Source organism: Vulpes lagopus, chromosome 7 (genome assembly GCF_018345385.1).
Source record: "Vulpes lagopus strain Blue_001 chromosome 7, ASM1834538v1, whole genome shotgun sequence".
NCBI lineage: Eukaryota > Metazoa > Chordata > Mammalia > Carnivora > Canidae > Vulpes > Vulpes lagopus.
This window is the reverse complement of record NC_054830.1, coordinates 10,404,021-10,416,204: the sequence shown is the minus strand read 5'-3', so window position 1 is coordinate 10,416,204 and position 12,184 is coordinate 10,404,021. Positions and strand designations below refer to the sequence as shown.

The window sequence follows — 12,184 nt, the reverse complement described above, 5'->3', positions numbered from 1 at the left end:
CATTCCTTCCAACAAACTTTCTTCCTTAAGTTTTTAGTGTCTTTTAAAACTTCTGCTCCTAGATGGTGCACACACATTCACATTCACACACCATACAAATGGATTAGTATCCTGTGCTCATCATGAATGCTCTTAAAGATCTGGGTCAGTCTTGTTTTCTACCTGTGCCAATTCCTACATCTTACTCAATGGTACCCCATGCACTTTCCTCAGTCAATGAGAGTAATGCTGATTTGTAATTTCAGGGTCAGCATAATATTTCACTATGTGGCTCTGCTACACATACTTTTGAAAGCTTCTTCTATTCTATCTCAATACCTTGATCGCTATTATAGCAATTCTACAAAAATATTTTGAGATTGTTATGTTAAAAATCTTGTTCTCCACGGGAGGAGATATTGTTCCCCAGGGGGACACTGAGCAATTTGGAGGTCATATGGGAGGTGTCAGGAGAGGCCAGGGATACTCTAAACATCCCTACAAAGCCCAGGACATACACCACCATGGAGAATGGACTGGAACAGAATATCAGTAGCACTGAGATTAAGAACTGCTGAGTTAAAGAATATGTGTATTTTAATATTTACGTCTGCCTTCATTTTCCCAACATTGTAACAGTTCGTGTTTCTCCCAGAAAAATTAGAGAAACTTCTTTTGCTACCTGTTTAAAAATTCCAATCCAAACAGTGAGAGAGATATTTAACCTTGTCTCACAGGCTGATGGATGTGCAAGTGATTTCTTGCTGTCTTCTTAAACCATTAATAAATTTGAGCAAATATTTATATATTTGATCACCAGGTTCATTGTTAGATACCTATGATTATCATATGTCCATAAACTCTATGCATATTCTGCAGCTAGCAGCATTATTGTTCAATGACTTTTGGTTGTATATATTGTCCATAAAATTTTTAAATTTTATATAGTTAAATATGTCTCTCTCCTTACTTCTGATTTTCCTGTCTTAATTACAATGGTTTTATTCACCTGTAGCTTGTATCTGTATTTTCCACCTTCACCTGAATGAACTGTTCCCATTTACACAGAGGTCTGTAATCCCTCTTAATTGTTTTTGATGTAAAAGTCTAGGAACCACTTTATTTTCTTTCAGATGGATAGCATATGTGCCAGCTTGTATGAAACAAACTTTACCAAATAAATTGAAATACAACCTTGTCATATATGAAATGCCCATGTGCACCGAAACCTAGTTGCTGATTCCCTCAACAAAATGAAGATAGCACCAGCTAAGGCTAGAGAGTTCTAGGAAATTTCTATTCTTTATTCCCTAATGTCAAGATCATTGCTAAATTAATTACTGATCCATGTCAACATTGTTCAATTACTGCTATCGCACATCACATCTTAGTTCATTTCAGTGTTTCACTCAGTTTTGTCTAACATGGTTGCATGAAACCACTCTACATAGCTAGCTTTGATGCCTCTGCCCATCCTTTTAGGTCAGAACTTCTCATTTTCTCAATTTGTTTCCCTGTGAGTGTGCATATGCTCACATCTCATTTTGAAATCTACAGTGAACAATGTTGGTGAAGGCCCTGCTCCTTTGGTGCTTGCATAATGATGGTGGAGTCACAGTACTAGAGTTTCAGGTGTGAATCTTATGGAGATGGTCATTTAGAGCCAGAGGACACAGATGGGTGCACAATTTTGAACAGTGAGGTCTGAACTGGACTTTGGATATTGTGCAAAGACCAGAAATGGGGCCAGAGTGCACACACTGTGTCCAAAATCCAGCAGAATCCAAATCCCAGGAAAAGCCAAGAAAAGATGCTACATAAGGAAAGGGAGATGGAAGTCCCCACCCCCTTGAAGATCCTAAAAGGCATCTTGGTCAAATAAATTAGAGAGAGACATAGACAAAACAGTCTCCTCCTGCTCATCCTACCATGCTGGACCATGCTGTGCTTGGCCTGTTTCCTCTGCTAAACTGCTGGTTTCTCCCCTTAGCACAATTTCCTCTCAGCATATTCACTCTCTAAGGCAAATGACACCATGAAGATACCACTACTTTTGTCTTCTGGCTTAATTTAATTTTGCTCCTCTATTATTTTTTCAGGGGCATCTGGGAGATACAAGAGTTGGAATGTTGTCTGAACCAGGGAGGCTTTCTTTCTCTTGGTCTCTCAGGTTTCAGCAACCACCTGAACCATTAGATCTTTTTGCCACCTTTGTTTGATTTCTCTCTCTCTCTCTCTCTCTCTCTCTCTCTCTCTCTCTCTCTCTCTCTCGTTTTTGAGCAGATTGTGTTTCTTTAAATACAGTATAGAAAATGAGTATTCTGGGATGATTTGTCCATTTTTATGTCCATGGGAAACTTGCCAATTGGACTATCAGGTAGCATTTTGCATTGTTTAAGGGAATAATCACTGACCTGGCCAGCTTGAGTTACCACTGCTCCAGCTTCATCATTGGAACTAGGGATGAGGAGTCATGGTAAGAACACAACCCAGGGAGTAATGATCTGGAGTTGTGTGTGTGCACACATGCATGGCAGCATATGTACTTGCGCATGCATGCATGCCACTTGTGGAGTGAGAACAGTCTTCAGAGTGGGGGTACATGGTCTAATATATTCTAAGGTGACTCTTACAATACAGAGTCCAGAACTCAATTGCCTAATGGTATTCAGGAGGGGCTCTATATCAATTTACAGGACTCTTTTGCAAGTAGATTATAAAATACAAGAAATATGTAATGTGCGTGAGTGATTCTTTTTATTGAAGTTTAACCAGCAGCACTGTTGACACCAGCTCTGATCGCTCTCCTGCTTATTCCCCTTCCCACACTTGCTTCCTTTTTTGGATTTGAGTAGTTCAAAGTAATATAGTCCTCAGGGGCTCTGCAGAAGCCAATCCCTCTGTCTGCACACATTTCACCAGACATGCTCATGGCTCCTGCCCTCTCTTCCTTGGGGTCTCTGTTCAAATGTCACCTTGTTTACTGGTCTTCCCTAAACACCAATTACAGAATAATAGTCATATCCACTCTCTCCTTGATACCTACTCTTGTTCTCCTCATAGCACTTGACACCCTCTGATATATTATTATTTTATTTGTTTCTGTTCTTTTTTCCATAATTGGATTATAGTGGTTTTTAGCTTTCAGTGTCCTGTACTTATTGTCTAGACATAGACATTGCCTGGAACATGTTTGACACTCAATACATACTCCTTGAATGCATGAAATATATTCCTTTTTTAGGGAGAGAGAGAGATAGAGACAAAGTGTGAACAGGGGAGGGACAGAGGGAATGGTAGAAAGAATCTAGAGCAGACTCCACACCCAAAGCAGAGCCTAATGTGGGGCTCGATCTCACTACCCTGAGATCATCACCTGAGCCACAATCAAGAGTCAGATCCCTATCTGACTGAGCCCAAGTATCCTGAAAGATACTCTTAATAAAACAGTAGATTGAATGACCTGTTGGGGGCAATGGGGAAAATGAAAACAAAAAGCCTAACTAGAGATGGAACGGGACAGAATCTCTTCAAGGGCACAATCCCTACACAAGATACTGAAATTAATAATTGACTGAAAAATATAAATAGTAGCATTTCAACTATATAAGCAATGCTGTTCATGTGAAAACAGATCATGTCTTTTTCCTCTTTCCTGGTAGTCAGTGCAACCACATGCAACCAAACAATGATACGTGGATATCAGAATTCTTTCTTCTGGGATTTTCAGAGGGACCAGACCGGCAGCCACTCATATTTGGGCTTTTCCTTTCCATGTACCTGATCACTGTGTTTGGAAACCTGCTCATCATCCTGGCCATCAGCTCTGACTCCCACCTCCACACCCCCATGTACTTCTTCCTCGCCAACCTGTCCTTTGTAGACATCTGTTTCACCTCTACCACTGTCCCCAAGATGCTGCTGAACATCCAGACTCAGAGCAAAGTCATCACCTATGCAGGCTGCATCACACAGATGTACTTTTTCATAATCTTTTCAGGGTTGGACATCTATCTCCTGGCTGTGATGGCTTATGACCGGTTTGTGGCCATCTGCCATCCCCTGCACTACATGGTCATCATGAACCCCCGGCTCTGTGGACTGCTAGTTCTGGTGTCCTGGATCATAAGTGTCTTGCACTCCTTTTTACAGACCTCAATGGTGTTGCAGCTGTCCTTCTGTACAGAGGTGGAAATCCCCCACTTTTTCTGTGAACTCAATCACATGATCCAACTTGCCTGTTCTGACATATTTCTTAATAACATGATGATATACTTTGCAGCTGTGCTTCTGGGGGGTTTTCCCCTGGCTGGGGTCCTTTACTCTTACTCTAAGATAGTTTCCTGCATATATAGAATATCATCAGCTCAGGGTAAGCATAAAGCATTTTCCACCTGTGCATCTCACCTCTCAGTTGTCTCTTTATTTTATTGTACAGCTTTAGGAGTGTACCTTAGCTCTGCTGCTCCCCAGAGCTCCTACACAAGTGCAGTGGCCTCAGTGATGTACACGGTGGTCACACCTATGCTGAACCCCTTCATCTACAGCCTGAGGAACAGAAACATAAAGAGGGCTCTGATGAAATTATCTGGGCTGGAAGCTATCAAAAGGCCAGTTTTCCTATTGCTGAATAATTTCCCATAATTGTAGGCCTCAAAGCCTTGGAGGCAAAAGTTAGGATTATTTTTTAAGATTTTTTTTATTCATTTATTCATGAGACACAGAGAGAAGCGGGGGAGAGGCAGAGACACAGGCAGAGGGAGAAGCAGACTCCATGCAGAGAGTCCGATGTAGGATTCGAACAAGGGACTCCAGGACCACACCCGAAGCCGAAGGCAGGCGCTAAACCACTGAGCCACCTGGGGATTCCCAGAAGTTAGGATTTTTAAAAGAATATTGTGGAAATAGAACTTGCTTCTTTCATTTATTTCCTGGAATTTTAATTTTTTCAACTTCTCAGGACAACTTACTCATGTTATTAAGTTTTTCCCTTAATTTTCATCCTTTATTTCTTAATTTATTCCCAATTTTTTATATTAAAAAGTTACTAATTCCCATTTATCTCATGGAACTGCTTGGATTTCCTAAGAATCATTTCTTCCCAAAGGACAAAAATCTCCTCAAGTAATATGTCTTAGTTTTCCTAAAAGAAGTCATGAGTTACCACTATGATGGAAAAAATTCTATTTGACAACTGGGTCATTTCTTTAATATTATGTTACATTACAGATCTGAGACCACAGGTTTTCACTTTGTGTCTGTCATTTTTTTCTTTATCACTACCTTAACTGCTCTTCTTAATGAAGAAAATACTGGTGTGTTTTATAACGTTCATCGGCTTTATTCTCCCAACTAGGATACCATTCTCTGCTCAGGCTCTATGTCCCCATTGCTTACATTAGTCACTGGCAGACCTGATTATCAAATACATATCTACCAATGGAGTCTACATGGAAACAGAAATTTGAATAAACGGAATGATTTTTTTTAATATTTACTTATTTGAGAGAGAGAGCATGAGTGGGAGGGGCAGAGGAAGAGAGAGAGGGAGAGAATCTCAGGCAGACTCAATGCTAAGCACAAACTCCCCACATGGGACTCAATTCCAGAATCATGATGTCACAACCTGAGATGAAACCAAGAGTCAGTTACTCAACTGACTGTGCCACCTAGGTGCCCCTGGAATACATAGGATGATTTAATATGAACTTGGAGTCAAAGATGACCTCGAATATGATAAGGCAAATTTTAAACTGTCCCTTGTATCACTATGCACTACATTTCTTTTTAAGCTGTACATCTCTCAACCAAATATGAAATACAGTGGCAGTGTGTGTGTAAGGAGATTTACTCACTGGGATGAACAATTGATTAGAGACAAAGGGCTTATAAAGAAAAAAACACAAAATATTGCTTAAATAAATTAAAGAAGACATAAATATGGTATGATAGGCTGTGCTCATGCTTGGAAAATTTCAATTTAAAAAATCTTTTTAAAGGTTTTATTTATTTATTCATAGAGACACAGAGAGAGAGAGAGAGGCAGAGTGAGAAGCAGGCTCCATGCAGAGAGCCTGACATGGGACTCAATCCAGGGTCTCCAGGATCATGCCCTGGGCTGCAGGCAGCACTAAACCACTGCGCCACCGGGGCTGCCCTTAAAATTTAATTTTAGGATGGGATTTTAAAAAAATTTTCCCCCAAACCCCCTCTTTGTTATTTTCATATTGTTGATGAATCTGTAGATATTTTGGGTAGTGTTGCCATCTTAAAACATTAAATTTTAATTTAAATTCCCTCTAACAACACCTAACTCTGGGAAACAAACAAGGGGTAGTGGAAAGGCAGGGGGTTGGGGTGACTGGGTGATGGGCACTGAGGGGGGCACTTGACAGGATGAGCACTGGATGCTATGCTATATGTTGGCAAATTGAACTCCAATAAAATAAATAAATAAATAAATAAATAAATAAATAAATAAATACCTCTAACATTGCTTTGCTCTCAAACTGTGCTCCACAGACCAGGACCTACAGCATCAACGGCATGGGGAGCTTGTTAGAAATGCAGTCGCTGGGCCCCTGGGGTTTGATGAGTCAGAATTTGCATTTCAACTACAATCCCTGGTGAACTGTGTGCACAGAAAGGTTGGAGAAGGTTTCCTCACCTTCTCACCATTGACCCTTGGAACTGGATAATTAATTTTGTTGGATGCTGTCCTGTGGATTGTGGTATTCGACAGCATCCTTTCAGATATGGCCAATAACAAGGGCATCTCTGCTTGAGGACCACTACCCCAGATTTTCAGAACTGGAAGCATCCTACATAATTCCAATTAAGACTATATCCCTTACTTGGTTTATGCCTTGGAGAACATTAAATCCCACTGAGCCCCATTTCTCCAATAGAGAATAGAGCTCATAAAAGTACTATTTCATAGATTGAACTGTGCAATCTTGGCCTGGACAGGACATTGTTCTTTCTTTGGAGCCCTAAGTCTGGTTGGGAGACCGACGCCTCACCCCTTCCTCCTGTCTTATATGGGACAGAGCTTCAGTCTCCAATATCAGCCTCCAGGGAGGCTATCTTGGCTTCCTGCCTGCTTCCCTCACTTAGGTTAATTATTCCTAGCTTTTGATTTAAAGTGAGAAATTGTCTAACTCTTTCTTTCACTTGAACACTTGCAGGCCATTGTAGGGTTGTTAATGGGCCTAATATCAATATTGTCGTGTCTTGGGGAACAGGGAGACCTGAGGAGAGGGGAGGAGATGGAGAACAACCAGTCAGTGGGAGCATCACAATACACACCATTTGTCCATTAAGTTTTCTCTCTTATGTGTATAGTTTGTGAAGCCCCAAAACAATTACAATAGTAATGTCAAAAATCATGGATCCCAAATCATCATAACAAATATAGCAATGAAAAAGTTTGAAATATTGCAAGAATTACCCAATTCTGACACAGAGACACAAAGTGAACAAATGTCATTATATAATTGGTACCAATAGACTTGCTCCATGTAGGCTTGTCACAAACATTCAATTTGTAAAAAATATAATATCTGAAAAGTGTTAAAAAGTGCAATAAAAAAGTCACACCTGTTTGTGCTGTCATATATATGTCATATGATTTCCAAAGTCACACATACAAATGACATGAAATTCCAAGTTAATGACATAAGTGACTAGGTCAGAATTCCAAGTCAAGTGAATGTATTCGTTGGTAGATTACTGTCAGCAAAACACAGGACTATTGTGTGATTTTCTACACTATGGAGGAAAAGACCTAAGAAGTGTGGAAACATATCACTGAGGGATAGATTTAGCTGGGGACAGTAAAAGCAGAGAAGAAAAAACCTGTACAAGGACAAGCCACTTAGGACATATTAGGAAGCAAAGGTGATAATATGGGGTGATGCTAACTAATATGGGGTGTGCAAAGTGAGTAGAAATTCTGGCTGAATCTTTTTTGGGTCTCTCTTCTGACTTTCCCTAGCATCACTAAAAAGGATAAGGAAAAATTTCCCAAACTGAGACACTGGATTACAGAATTTCCTTGAGGCAATTCCAGATGGTTTGGATAGAGATAACTGACTGTGATTGACCTCAAGTATTAAAATCTAGTCCCTAACCTGGTCTATCTAGTTAGAGCACTGATCCTTTCCTTTCCTTTCCTTTTTACATTAGTAAAAATGAAGGGATATTGTTAAGGATCTAAAGACAGAGTGGGTTGCTGTCCATGAACTTAAATAAGGGAAATAGATTGCTGGCTGAGTCAGGTAATAAAATCAAGAGTTATAAAGTAACTATCATAAATTCTGAGCACCCTCACTCTGCCCAAAGTACACATGTTCCCCTTCCATACCCAACACAATGCCTGGCACCTTGAGATATGTGTTATGGACTGAATTGTGTCCCTTAAAATTCATAGATTGAAGCTCAAATCCCCAGTATGATTGTATTCACAGATTTCAGGAAGTGATAAAGTTAAGTAAAGTCAGAAGGGTGGGCCCTAACCCATTTGGGTTGGGTTGCATTGGTGGGTTTATAAGATGAAAAGATCTCTCTCTCTCTCTCTCTCTCTCTCTCTCTCTCTCTTCCTCTCTCTCTCTCCTCACATGCGCTGAGAAAATAACAGTTGAAAACTAATCCTGAAGGCATCTGCCTACAAGCCAGAAGGAAATCTCTCATCAGAACCCAACTATAAATAATAATAATAATAATAATTTTAGACTTAAAAAAAAGAACCCAACCATAATTGCACATGATCTTTGACTTCCATCCTTCATAAATGTGAGAAAATAAATAAATTTCTGTGATTTAAGCTATCCAGTCTCTGGTATTTTCTTATAGCAGCTCAAGCTGACTAATACAATGTGTACACCTACTTAATGAATGAAAGAGTAAATTTCCTTTAGGTAAATTACCCAAATGTTATTAATTTCTGAGCATTACATGTTTTTTACAGAAATCTTTGTCTTTTGATGAAAAGATTGTATAAGTATAAGTATAAGGCAGTAATATATTATGAGCCCTGACTCTGGTTCTCACTCCTAGGGGAAGCTTTTCTTATTTCCTCAGAACTATACTCCAGGAAGAATTCTCTCCTTTTGTAGAGTATTATCCATAGAAGTCATTCTCCTTGGACAGTCAGTGGGCTGAGCTGAAACTCATGTACAGATTTGGTCCTATATAGAGGCTCCCCTAAAGCCCCAATCCAAGGACTATCAAATATCTAAAAGATATGATTTCTTCCACTGTTCCACTGTGTTTATTTTTAAAACATATATATGTATATGTGAGATATCATATCATATCATATGAGAGGAAAGATGAGTAGACAGGAAGAAGAGGGCAAGAATCCCAAACAGACTTCACAATGAATGTGAAGTGTCCTACAAAACATGAAGGAGAATTTCAGACATTCTCAGATAAACAAAAGCTGATCCAGTTAAATTCCTACTAGACCCACCCTCCAAAAAAGCCAAAGGGAGTCCTTCACGTTGAAATGAAAGGACACTAGACGGTAGTTTGAAGTCATATGAAGCTATAAAGATCTCTGTTAAAGTTAAATATATGACCAAATACAAAAACCAGCATTTTATAATTTTGGACTTTAACACCACATTTGATGTGTGGATTTACAATGCGACTGCTAAACAATAATTACATGAATTTCAATTGATAAAATGATGGATGGAACTATATGCGTAGAGTTTTGTATATGGCTGAAGTCAAGTTGGTGTCAGCTCAGATTAGATTGTTACAAGTTTATGATGTTGCATGTAATCCTCATGGTAACAAATAAAATACCTATAAAGTACAGGCAAAGAAGAAATGAGAAGGAAATCAAAAGTGTCACTACACAAATCAAATCAAAACTAAAAAAGTCTTGAAAAAACAATTCCCTATACATTTTTAAGTTGAAATTACTCCAAGTATCTTCTCCAACCACAGGGAATTAATCTAGAACTCAATATAGGAGGGAAAAGTGGAAAATTCACAAATATGTGAAAAATTAAACAGCACACTCAAACAACCAGTTGGCAAAGGAAGAAATCAAAGGGAAATTAGAAATTACCTTCAGATAAATGGAAATAAAGTCACAGCATACATAAGTTTATGGGATTAAATAAAAGCAGTGTTGTGTGGATTTATCTTCTATGATTCAACATCTAAACTCCCAAGAATGCCTTAGGAAAGGGGTTGGAGACTGTAGTATTCATCAAAAGATTGAGAAATACCTTGGTGAGGTTTGTGACACCTCTGAAGAGCTCCATAGTGGTTGTCCCCTGCATGACAAAGCTAACATACCATGGGAGATGCTGAGATTGAAATAGGTTTATCCTAGGTTCAATAGTGTGGCATCCTGAACTGGCAGAGACCAAGTGGATGTCATGCAACGTAAGAGGCAAGGAATTTATTATTAACCTAATATGTAGAAGGATCAATATTTTAATCAAAATTGATTGAACCACAGGGATTTTTGAAAAAGACAATTGACTGTGATGCCCCCATGAATAAAAGTGAAGAGCATCTTATTAAGATCCCATCCATTTATATAAATAAGAAAAATTCTAGTTCTTATAAAAAGAAACGTGGCCCAAATCACCACAATTAAGAGTCACAATCACTCACTTGATTCTCAGACCTGAGAGTGTTCACTGATACTGACCTTCAAATGATGGGATCAGCTCACCTTGAAAGAACACTAAAACTGCAACAGACTTTAAGCAAAGATGCTTCTCCCGACTTTAAACAAAGATGCTTCTGTGTTGGATCTGGCTCCTAATGGGTTATGAGGTCTGACTGTGCACATCTCATCCCATTCTATGTTGGTAGAAACAAAGTATGGGAAGTTTAAAATTGGCCAAGGTGAGAGATTTATACTATGGAAACTGGAAAATACTGCAATTAGGCATTTTTCTACCTTTCATTTTCTTTTAAAAATATTTTATTCATGTATTTTAAGAGAGAGTGTAAACAAGGGAAGGGGCAGAGAAAGAGGGAGAGAGAATCTCAAGTACCTTTCATTGCTGACCATAGAGGGCTTGATCTCACAACCCTGAGATGATGACTTGAGCCAAAATCAGGAGTAGGAATCCCAAATAGGCAACTACCATTATGGCATACAAATTAGTGAGGTCAATTCTGGGTGAGGTGATGATAAATGATAAAGCCTTACTTAACTTTACTTATTCTGTTTCATAAAGCATATTTCAGGTCCATAGCTATATCTTGTTATTAGGACAGAATTCTGGCCTGCCAAGATGGAAAAGTCATAGACGGCAATTGGCGAAATACCCACGATGCTTTAATAATCTGAGCAAGGGGCATTATGGCAGGAGTTACTACGATAAATCTCCTTATAGTGTTCTTGCCTACCAAAATATTAAGAATAACAATGCATCCTGGGGAACTTACAAAGATTAATAATATGATCAATGCTTGAATGTCAGGGCTTGTCATTTCTATTGTGCTACACTTATGTTTTGAATGGTGCAGAAGAAAATTAGATCTTAGAAAATGAATGTGGATTATTGCAAACTTTATCCAAGGGTGGCCCCAATTCCTTCTGCTATTGCCGTGTGCTCAATTCCTTCTGATATTGCCGTGTGCTCAATTCCTTTTTTAATTTTTTTTATTTTTTATTGGAGTTCAATTTGCCAACATATAGCATAACACCCAGTGCTCATTCCGCCAAATGCCCCCCTCAGTGCCTGTCACCCATTCACCCCCACCCCCCGCCCACCTCCCTTTCCACCACCCCTAGTTCATTTCCCAGAGTCAGGAGTCTCTCATGTTCTGTCTCCCTTCCTGATATTTCCCACTCATTTTTTCTCCTTTCCCCTTTATTTCCTTTCACTATTATTTATATTCCCCAAATGAATGAGAACATATAATGTTTGTCCTTCTCCAATTGACTTACTTCACTCAGCATAATACCCTCCAGTTCCATCCACGTTGAAGCAAATGGTGGGTATTTGTCGTTTCTAATGGCTGAGTAATATTCCATTGTATACATAAACCACATCTTCTTTATCCATTCATCTTTCGATAGTTATAAATCTGTTATCAACATATGAGTTGCAAAATAAAAAATATTTTCAAATATTGTTTGATATGATTTGAATTGATATTTCTCCAAAGAAATGTATACAAATGATCTATCCGCAACAACAGAAATATAACTTATTGAAACAAG

General features: G+C 38.9%; 1 pseudogene; it reads left to right on the top strand.

Moving 5' to 3' along the window:
* Window positions 1-3,753: 3,753 nt before the first annotated feature.
* On the top strand, window positions 3,754-4,609 carry LOC121495065 (annotated as a pseudogene).
* The last annotated feature ends 7,575 nt before the right edge of the window (window positions 4,610-12,184 follow it).